The 11,206-nt window shown below is 52.0% G+C and overlaps 1 long non-coding RNA gene across 1 annotated transcript; it reads right to left on the bottom strand.

Moving 5' to 3' along the window:
- Positions 1 to 429: 429 nt before the first annotated feature.
- On the bottom strand, positions 430 to 9,837 carry LOC105869208 (uncharacterized). The gene is made up of 4 exons (XR_012914479.1): positions 9,661 to 9,837; positions 7,553 to 7,610; positions 4,982 to 5,055; positions 430 to 1,086 (listed from the first exon to the last, which is right to left on the bottom strand). It is a non-coding gene; the product is annotated as an uncharacterized LOC105869208 (long non-coding RNA).
- Positions 9,838 to 11,206: the final 1,369 nt, after the last annotated feature.

Raw genomic sequence — 11,206 nt, 5'->3', positions numbered from 1 at the left:
TAAATGTCAGGTCTGAGCCCGGGTTTAAAAATTCAGCTGCACGAGCACAGAACGATGGAGGCAGGGCTCAGAAGTGGCGTGTGTAGGAAAGCTCTGGGGTTTTCGGGGACGGTATGATTCAAGGAGGTGGCAAAAATGCACATTCGCCCTTTGCCAGTGTGACGGTTTATAGTGTGCTCAGCACGTTCTCACGCTCCTGCTCGCCCGGGGGCACCCCGCACATGCTGTTCCCTCTACCTGGAATGCTCTTCCCGCCCCCAACTCCTATAGCTGCTCCTTCCCACCCTTCGGAGCCGGGCTTGGATGTCATTTCCTCTTGTGAGCCTTCCTTAGCCCCAGAGCGCCCACGTAGCTTTGCCCGGTTATGCCCTTGCACAGCACCTTGTTTTCTGATTCATTGATAGGTTACGGCGCAGTTAGAAACTATGTATTTATTGGTGCATTCACTGTAAATCCCACGAGGAGGACAGGGACTGTTTTGTTTCCGTCCACACAGCAAACCCAAGGCCAAACACGCAGGCACATGGTGTGTGTTCAACAAATATTTGCTGGGTAGCTGAAGGGCTTGGAGAAGAAGAGATTCAGGGAGCCCACGCGAGCTCCCATACCCGAGAGCCTGGCCGCCGTCTGTGTGATCCTGGGTTTCAGAGCTGAGACCAGTTTTTTCAGCAAACACTGACACAGCCCTTACTACGTGCCAGGGACTGCTCTAGCACTTTCTAAATATTAATTCAGTTAGTCCTCCTAACAGCCCTGTAAGGTGGGTATTCTCCCTGCTTTATGATAAGGAAACTGAGGCCCAGGGAGGCTAAATAACTTGGCCAAGGCACCACAGCTGCTGAAGGGCAGGGCCAGATTCGGAGCAGAAGTCCATGTGCTCAAGCACTTCAATGTGAGGCCAGTGTGTGGAAGCCGCTGGGCGTCTCCGCGCTGGGTCAGCAGAAGACACTCTCGGTCTGGGCGGTCCCACACCCACGGGGCAGCCTGCAGAGGCCCGGCAGCCAGTGTGCTGGGAGGCACACCCGCGTGGACACAGCGGCCTCCGTGGCCTCCGAGACCGGCCTCTCACCTATGCCCCGTCTGGGGCTGCCAGAGGGATAAAATGGATTATTGGAAATGAAGGTGCTTTGAAAACGCTTGAACGTGCTCCCTGAACACAGCAGCTTATTACCGTTCCCGGGCCGGCCAGGACGGGATTCTCGTCAGACTGAAGGTCAAGGGACAAAGTGGGGCAGAGAGATGGCTCGTGCTAAGTCACCCCATCTCTTCCCTCCCTGCTGGCCTCTACCCCACTGCAGAGTCCCTCCCCCACAGCAGGAGCAGGCAGGGGAGAGCCGGCCAGCACAAGAAAGGACCGGCCGCTTGAAACAACAACTATCCCCACCTGATTTATGAGATTTGGGCCGTGCTGGGAGTTTTGGGATTAAACCAAAATCCTCTGGCCCATCCCGCGGTGGCTCGGCACCGGGTTTGTTTTCCAGGCAGATTGCCTTGGAATGCCCTGGAATTTTTCTGGCAATGGGGCCAGCACAGCCCAGGGAGAGGAGACTGGGGCAAGGAGAGGTAGCCGCATCCATCCTGTGGAATGAACGGGGAGCCGAGGGGTCCCTGTGGCATCTGCCAGAGGAGCCAGGCAGGCAGGCAGCCTCACTTCTTCCCCTCTTCCCACCTGTCCCCGGATGAGGCATCGGGACCGGCCTGCAGACTCGCCCCGGTGGTTTGGCTTCCAGTCCGCCCAGGACGCTGCAGCAGCTTTGTGTGGTGGGCAGAGATAAGGTCTCCGCCAGCGGCAGGCAGTGAGCAGGGCTGAGCCGTCTGGGTGCTGTCGAGATGGCTGTGGGAGGGGACACACATGGGAGACACTGTCCTGCTGCCCATCTGAAGACAATAGTCAGCACCAGGGAGCACAGAGAGAGGGATGGAGGTAGTTACTACAGCCCCGGGCGAGGAGAAAAGGAGGGTAAACTATAGTGAAGAAAAAAATGACCAGACAAGGTGGGAAAAGAAAGGAAAAAAAGAGAGAGATGTTTTGCAACCTCCCGGAAAGCAAAATAGAGGAAATGGCTTTATCTCTAAATTGCACTAGGAAGTATTGGATTAGACTGGAGGAAGAAGGGAGGCCCTAGCTTTTACCACTGACGTGATTGACACAGTGTTCCAGGGATTGCAAATAAACCCCGGGGTCGGCTGGAGGGTGGAGCACTGGGAGTTGTGGGAAGACACAGCACCTAAGCGGTGGGCAGAGCCCATCAGAAGGGCCTCGTAGGTGGACCCAGGGCCTCGCGTTATCCTGAGGGTAATGGAGGAGCTGCTCCCCTGCTCAAGCCCTTCTGTGGACAGTTCCTTTCCTGCCTGTCTTTCCAGGGTTTTTACTGCCTACAATTAACTCCCTTCTGCTTGGCCTGCTCAAGTCCTGCCCATCCTCTGTGGGCCCTGTTCAGATTCCCTTTCCTCCAGGAAGGCCTCCTGGACTACCTCATTTCACCCATTCATTCAACAGCTGTGCGTTGAGCTCTGCCAGTGGGCCAGGCTTTGTATGAGGCAGTGGTGAGGAGCAGCAGGTGTGCCCCACACCAGGCAGCCTCTGGGGTACGATGGCGTAGGGTCCCCCTCTGACTCCCTCAGTGTACCCAGCCAGGGGGCTCTCAAGGACAGTCCATAAGCGCAGTCCCCTCCCTCCAGGACAGAGGCAACTCTTCTTCCTCTCTGCATGCTGGGGGTGGCCAGCAGAGTGCTGGGGCCTCGGTGCTAATGCACAGTTTTGGCATGTCTGGCCTTCCAGCAACGTTAAACTAAGTGGAAAGTTCTCCTGGCTGACACCCCCTTCTCTCCCCAGTCTCCCCAGTTCCAGCCCAGCCCCCCTGCAGAGAAGAGGGATGGAAACTGCCGCAGAAGCTTTGGCCCCAGGATGCAGGAAAGAACAGAGAAGAAGGGACTGGGAGGGGAGGAAACGTCTGGGCTGAATGCCAGCTCTGAGTGCCACGGGCCAAGCTGGGGCCGTGGTCCGCTATGCTCCGGAATGTGACAAGGGCTTGCCGGGGCATCGTGGAGTGAGCGGCTCCTCCCCAAGCCACTCGCTCCTTGCCCTGGACAGAGCCAGGCTGCTCCTGAGCCTCCCTCAAAGTGCACGGGTGCCCCACGGTGGACAGAAAGCAGGCCCTGGTCTCACTCCTCAGGGTTGTGTCCGTGGAGAGGGCTCAGAGGCCCTTGTCCCCCTGGCGTGTTGTTCCCTCCCTTGCAGGAGGTGAGCCTTGGGCTCCAAGGTCCAAGATCCTGCACTAGAGCCCTTTCTTTAACACATGCCCTTGGACCCAGACCACTTGCCTGGGCTCTCTGGCTTCTGCCTGACAGTCAGGTCAACCCCGGCCCCTGTGTCATCCTCCCCCAATGGGTCAAACATAGACCCACCCCCTTCTGGTGAGCGTGTCCCAGTGAAATCTTCAGGACAGAAACCGGCTCTCCTGAGATCAGTGTAAATGCCCAGATGGGGTTGGGACACCACGCGTCATTCTCCCTCCCTGGGGATGGTGGTGCTGACAGGCACCAGGCCCTGCCCCGCCCACAGCTAGCCGTCTCCAGGCCTGGTCCCCTGCTGGGCAGAGGCTTGCGGAGCAGAGCCAGAGGGAATGGAGGCCGAGAAACCATAGAGGCTGGGGCACGGATGCTGTGGAATGTGGGAGCATCCATTTTTTAACTTAAATTTTATTTTTTTCCTGAGTAAATAGGCTGTATTCAGCTGCCGGAAGAGGGTGGGTGTTAGAAGCCTTCAGGAGCCCCTGGGTGGACGGTCCTATCCCTTTTGGCCCGTCCCGGGCCCCTGTGCTGGGCCCTCCGCTCCCAGGCATGCGCTCCCTGGAGGGGCACTGCCTAGTCCTGCCAAGGAGGCTAAGCCCCCGTGAGACAGAGGAATGCTGCGGGGACACAGCTCCAGTGCACAGGAAGCAGGCCTGGAGAATGTCAGGAGGAAACGGGTCAGTGATAAAGAGGGAGGAGCAGAGGGCAGCTGGGAGGGGTCAAAGGGTAAGGAACAGTCAAGCAGGGGAAGCGAGCAGGGGCTGCGGCAGGGAGCGTGGGGCCTCCCCTGAGATCCATGTGCTAGGGGCTGGTTTAGGGGCTTTTCATTTCGTTTCACTTTCACTGACATATGAACTTAACCCTCCTTGCAGAAGGATGCTTACTGCTTTTACGGGTGACTGAGCCTGTGCGAGGAGTGATTTGTCCGAGGCTGAAGAGTGAAGTGGGATTTGAATGCAGGTCTAGCGGATTCCAAATGGCTCCCTAACCCCCAGTCAGCAGCTCACCTGAGAGAGAGGGGCCTGGATCCGTGCAGACAGGAGCACTTGAGCTTCAGAATCCTAGACTCTTAAGACTGAAATCAGGGTCCCCTACACCAGAGTTCTGCCTCCAGAAGAAATCAGGTGTCAGCCAGAAGAATGTCATGTCTTAATTAGGTGGTCAATTAATTTTGAGGGGAAATTAGAGAGCCAACAAACCTCTCTCCCCTCTCCCACCTCCCTCCCTCCCTTCCTGCCTCCTTCTTTCCCTCCCTGCCTCCCTCCCTTCCTGCTTCCTTCCTTCCTTCTTCCCTCCCTTCCTCCCTCCTTCCCTCCCTTTCTCCCTCCTTCCCTCCCTTCCTCCCTCCTTCCCTCCCTTTCTCCCTCCTTCCCTCCCTTTCTCCCTCCTTCCCTCCCTTCCTCCCCCTTCCCTCCCTATTCCCTTCTTCCCTCCCTTTCTTCCTCCTTCCCTCCCTTTCTCCCTCCTTCCTTCCCTTCCTCCCTCCTTCCCTCCCTATTCTCTCCTTCTCTCCCTTTCTCCCCCTTCCCTCCCTTTCTCCCTCCTTCCCTCCCATTCTCCCTCCTTCCCTCTCTCTGACATTATTTATGGAGCAATTATGACCAGAACAAACACGAAGAACCAACCCCTTCAGGAAACTGGGGCAGCTCCTTACATACTCCTCCCTTTCGGTATAGTTTTTTCCTACCTGTCCTTATTTCTCCACTTCCAAGTGCATTGTCAGGCCCAGCAGACCAGCTTCTCCTCCAGCCCCAGCTCCCCCTGTTTCAAGAGACAGAGGGCCAAGCTGCTACCGAGCCCCTCCCCTCCCAGGCTGCAGCAGAGGGGGCAGTGACACCACAAACAAAGCCTGTGAGAGCCCCGAGCTTTTGGGCTCCTCTCGTACATCTGGACACAGCTGGCCCTGTGTCATAAGTCACGCTGAACTTCCAGTCCTGGAACAAACGAACAGTTCTTGGCTTCCGGCCTCTTCCCATCACAGCCGCTGACCCGACTGTCTCAGATGCCCAGAGACACTCACCACACCCCATTCCTCTTTGCTGCATCGCAGAGCAACGCTCAGAGCACCGTCACCCACACGGGCCAGTCTCGAAGTCGTTGCCACCAAATAAACTCAGTCCAGCAACCAAAACATATTTCAAAGCAGCTCAAGTTATCTGTACACATTCTCCAGTACTATGAAGATGGGGTAGCCCAAAGCAAATACTTGTCGAGAGCCTGTTTTTTCCTCTTGTTTCTATACATGTCAAATCTGATTCTGCACTTTTGCTTTTCAAAACTCTCACCTCCAAAATTCCTCTTCCAGGTCTAACCACACACCCTTTCCCCTTTTCTCCCCTTTCCTCCTGATTTTGCACACAAAATCCTAAATACACAGTCCGGCATGGCAAGACCCTTCCTGGAGAGAGGAGAGGAGAAATAAGATGACTGAGTAAAGCCAAGTATCCTCTTTCCTAGGCAGGGAGATGGAAAAGACCAGAAACACTCATACAGTACTACTTTATTTTCCCCATCACAATAGCTGTCACCCCAGGGAGCCCTTCCAGATCACTCCAAGCCCCAGATGGGCAGAATAATCTCTAGACAAAGTGACCATATATTGCAGACTACTGTGGTCAGCCTTGATTAAAAATATTTTATTCTAATTTCAAGCTACAATGGGCTACCATTAGTCAGTTGTCCCAATTTTGAGTTGGGAAAATATGGTCACCATGTCTCTGACCCATTCTTCCTCTTAGCAACCCTAGTATATTCTGCCTGTGTTAAATGCTTACTATATGCTGTCAATTCTCTTAGTGTCTGCTTGGTCATCTAGAGACTGTAGGTTCCTCAAGGTCCCAAACTATGTCTATTTTCATTTTGTCCTAAGCTTCATGAATAAGTCTATATTAGTTACCTAATGCTACATAACAAATCTCTTCAAATATTAATGACTTTAAACAATAATGATCATTAATTATCCCTCATTGCTTCTATGGACCAGGAATCTGGGAATGGCTTGGCTGGGTAGTTCTGGCTTGGGCATTCTCAGGAGGTTGCAGTAAAAGTGTCAGCCAAGACTGCAGTGTCCAAAGCTCGACTGGGGCTGGAGCATCCACTCATAAGGCTGCCTAAGCATATGGCTGCCAGGTTGGTGCTGCCTGTTGGGAGAAGGCCTCAGCTCCTCTTCAAGTGGGTCTCTCCATGAGGCATGATCCTCCTCAACACATGGTAGCTGGGTTCCAAAGGTGAGCATCTTGAGACAGAGAGAGCCATGCAGAAGCCAATCCCTGTTTTATGACCTGAACTTCAGAAGTCACATGGTGTCTCTTCTGCTGTGCTCCATTGGTCAAAGCAACACCAAGCCCCCACCAATTGTAAGGAGAGGGAATGTAAATCCCTCCTCTCAGTGGGAGAAGTACCAGTCACTAGTAAGAAGAGCAGGTGGGATTGGATACATATGTAGGTGTGGCCGCCTCTGGAAAATACAGAGTGCCATAAGGTCTCTATTTTGAGCATGTAACAAATATTCATTGGTGAACAACAGTCTCTGCTGAGTCCAGCCTTCCAGCCATCCCTGCCCAAGTGTCAGACATGTGAGTGAAGCTGTCTTGCACCCTGCACCCTTATGATCAGCCTTTTACCAGCTGAACATTGAAACGACCTCAAGCAAAAACACATGGAACAGAAGAACCAACCAGCTGAGCCCTGCCACAATTTCTGACCCACAAAATCTCAAGATATAATAAAATGGTTGTTGTTTTGTGCCACTAACTTTTGGGGTGGTTTATTACACAGCAATAGTTAGCTAGCACAGTATATTAGTACCTTACTTGCCTCCCTTATAGGGTAGTTGAAGTCTTTAGTGAAATTGCTTGGATAAAAGAACTCTGAAAGCGAGAAGTTAAATCCTCATCACACAGGGGCAGAACAACCGGTATGAAGGAGGATAGACAAAGATCCCTAAGTAGGTGGTGTTGAGGATAAGACACTATTAAAATGAGAATAACTAAGGCTCAGAAAGGGTGTACAATGGACTGAATTGTGCCCCCTCCCCATTCATATGTCGAACCCTCAACTCCCAATGTGACTGCATTTATTTGGAGATAGGGCTTTTAGGAGATAATTTAGGTTAGATGAGGTCATAGGGTGGGGTCCTGGGGTTCTTCTATGGAAGAAGAGAAAGAGAGAAATCTCTCCACATGTTTACACCAAGAAAAGACCACGTGAGCACACAACAGGAAGGGGGCTGTCTGCAAGCCGGGAAGAGAGCCCTCACCAGAGCTTGACTATGCGGCATCTTGATCTCAAACTTCCAGTCCTTCCAATCTTGAGAACTATAAAAAAATAAGTGTCTGTTGTTTAAGCCATCCAGGATATGGTATTTTGTTATGGCAGCCCAAGCTTACTAAGACACGGTGATTGCCTAAGGTCCCACTGGCAGTAAGCAGTCTTGGGGGGGGGGGGTTGGGGCACTTTACTTTCCTGATTCCTGGCCCATAGTTTTTTCTGCTATCCTCACTGTCTCTGAGAGGATGCATAAACTCGCTGCCCTCTGCTCTCTGGGCATCTTGTGGGCAAGTTTCTTTGACTAAACTGGTAGTGCTACATGTAGGAAGGAAAAATTGGAGAAGTCAACTTTATTTTAAGCCAGGCCTGCCTCCTAAGGAGCTGGTTACCCTTGCTCAACATTTTACCAAAATTTCTACCCACTGGAGGGTCATTGAACCCCTCTCAGACTCTTCAGATCCCTCAGGACAAGTGCTCACAGACAGGCTAAACAGAGAGCCGAGCTATCACCTGGGTTTCCACCTGGGGAATAGTTGGCTCTGCCCATCTCTGTATCATTCCTTCCATTGGCTTCTGGAGGGAGAGTGGCCTTGGTATCTTCCCCTGGAGCTGTCATCCAGGGCTCCGTCTCACCCTGCTGTTTTCCTGGAAGCTGGTGGGTTCAGACAGGAGTTTGGTGGGGTTAGACAAGGTGGGGAGTATGGTTCAGCAGAAGGTCTGGGAATTAGAGAGCCTAGAGTCAGAGTTGGGATGGGACAAGGAGAAGGGAGTGAGCTTCCTTCTTTATTTAGAGGAAGTCGTTGGTGCAGTCCCAGCCTGCCAACCCATTTACTCTGACCTCCCTTTTCCACTAGCCTTTCTGTAGCCATGACCTCCATGTCTGTTTTTGCCAAACGCAGGAACAGCATCACCATTTCCAACAATGGAATTTTCTACTTTTCTCCAAAGACACCACCTACAATTTCAAAACAGATTTTTCACCTTCCCTCTTTTCACAAACTGCTCTTATAATCTGCCCAGATTTCTATATGTTGTGCAATTCTGCATTCTCTCTAGGAAACGGTAGAGTGAGGAGTTAACATTGTGGGCTCCGGAGTCAGATGGACCTAGGTTTAAATCCCAGCCTGCCTTTCAACAGCTGTATAGCCTTAGGTGAGCTACTTAGCCTCTGTGAACCTTGGCTTTCTTTTCTGAAAAGTGGAACAAATAATTGTCCCTACCTCATAGGGCTGTTGGGGAAATTATACCAGACAGACCACATCGAGGGCCTGGCATACAGTAAGTGCTGGAAAATGTTAGACATTATTTAGACTCTCATTGCTTGGTTAGGTTTGGTCATTACACAACTGAGTCCTCTTTTTCTTTATCTGGAAGACAAGGAGCTGGGGAAATTTGGAGACAGGGAGATAGAAATGGATGGGCTGGACTCAAGGTGTCTCTGTTCTCCATTCCTCCAGGTCAGACAGGGTGGGCTGATGAGTTCAGAAACATTCCTGAATTGGACAAGAATCCTTCAGACTGAGGATGGGTGGTTATCCTCTCTGTTCAACCAATTCCTTCCAGCCTCGGGCTCCTGCCTCACAGGATCAGAGGAAATTCATCAAGGAAAGGCGTAAAGACAAAAGCCAGCTTTGGAGGTCCTGAGGCACCCCCTGGAGAACAGGGAGAACGAACATCTACGGTCCTGTGTGTGCCCATGTCAGTGGGTGTATTTGAAAGTGGAAGAAACCTGGAAAGGGCAGAGCTGAGTGAGGACGTTAGCTGAGCAAGTCACCCCCACTTCCAGGAAGTCTGCCCTGACTCCCTCCACCCAAAGGCTAGGGAAGTCCCCAGTTTCCCTTGGGGACATGAGCCAGGGATTTATGGTGCGGATGATCTGGACGTGCTCCCTCCTTCTGCAGCCCAAGTCCCTTTCTCCCTCCTGAGGTGTCGAGACAGTGAGCAGACAGCCAGAGGTCCCTCTTTTCCTAGGCAAGAATATTTTCCGAGTCTGTGCGTGCAGCCTGTCCCGGGCGGGAGGCCCCTGATGGCAGCAGCTTCCATGGCTCCGCCTCGCAAAGTGGGGAGGGCACAGTAGGGGGGGGGTGCAAGACTCACCAGGATGCCCTTCAGAGGAGTGGGGTGAGGTGGCTGGCCAGACGTCAGGGCGGCTGGGCGCTGAAGGCTCAAAGGTCAGCAGAGACCATGTCTGGAGTCTAAGCTGCACTGCCCCGCCCCCCAGCAGGCACCGAGACATGCCACATTCACGACCCATGACACCAACAAGGAACAGAGGCGGCAACAGCTACGAGATTGCAAAACATTTTCCATCCCCAGCCCCCGTTCTGGTAACTTCTCTCTTCCTTGCGCCTGCTGCCAGTTTTTGCATATTTGCTTGAGATGAATGAATAACTGGATTCAAGCCTTTTTGGTGTCTTTTTTTTTTTTTCCAGTGAAATGTTTGGAAAATGACTGCTAGCACTACAACAACCTTCTGGTTTGTTGTAGACAAACAACAACAACCTCCTGGTTTGTTGTTTGTTTGTTTTTTAAGGGAGTGGGGTCGGAATAAGTTTTTCTTCTTTTTAAAGACACCTAAAGACTCAGGTTTTTGTAGGACAATGACTGCCTGTCTTATATTTCCTTAAAACGTTCCAGTTCTTTTGGAAAGCCTGTTTGCTAAATCTATACACATATACGATTTAAATGTATAATCTTGGTTCACAAACTCACGTGTGTAGGATATGTGACTTTCTTTAATCTTCTTTAAGAAATTAAATTTTTATCTTGACTTTTCAGTCATTTGGGCTGGCAGAATCTTAGTCTCGGTCAATTCAGGAATCAACCTCTCTCTCCCCAGCGTTGTGTCTAAGCTATGGGTTGGATTGGGCCCAAGATCTGATACTCGGGGTTGCCTGTTTGCAAAAGCATCCGCTGAGAGCTCCATCACTCCACCTGGTCCTGGTCAGGGAGCTTCTCAGACGGGGGAAGGTGCCCCTTGTTCCTGACCTGTGTCTCTGCAGGTTGGTGGCTCTCTCTGTTACTTCCCTGCTACTCTGCAATGACTCTGAGGCCCCACCACATGCTGGAACAAACAGGAGATTATATACCAGGAAATCAATTGTTTCCTCCTAAGAGTGCATGACCCGCCCAAGGCATCCCATGCAGCATTCTTCTCTGAGAGCTTGTTGCTCCCTGGAGCTGTCCCGCTGGAGCTGTATAGAAGGCACAGACCCTCCTGTTCTCAGCTCCCTCTTACCTCCTGGTATTGTGTCCCTCTCTGGGGCTCAGCCTGGTCATGGGTGAAGAAACAGGTACAAGGGCTCACTTCTCCAAAACTCGTCATTGTCTCTCTGTCCTCTTGTTCTCCCCCATCCTGCACAGCTGAGTTTTAGGAGCTGCCGGTCAGGCAGGGGGAAGGGAGCCTTATGAAGCTCATCTACCACATCCTGTATCTAATCTATGTTATCTAGTCGGGGAGAGGGGCAGAACGTCTTTTGCTGGGTGGATACGACCCTGCCTTGAGGCTTCGGGGAGGATGCACAAAAGAGCAGAAGGAAATACCGGGGGGAACATAAGTTAGTATTTCAGAAAATGTTCTTGCCCCACCTAAAGACTCCCAGCTTTTTCATGTGGGGACCATATGTCTGGCATTTTCTGTGAC

Source organism: Microcebus murinus, chromosome 23 (genome assembly GCF_040939455.1).
Source record: "Microcebus murinus isolate Inina chromosome 23, M.murinus_Inina_mat1.0, whole genome shotgun sequence".
Taxonomy (NCBI): domain Eukaryota; kingdom Metazoa; phylum Chordata; class Mammalia; order Primates; family Cheirogaleidae; genus Microcebus; species Microcebus murinus.
This window is presented reverse-complemented; position numbering and strand designations above follow the sequence as displayed.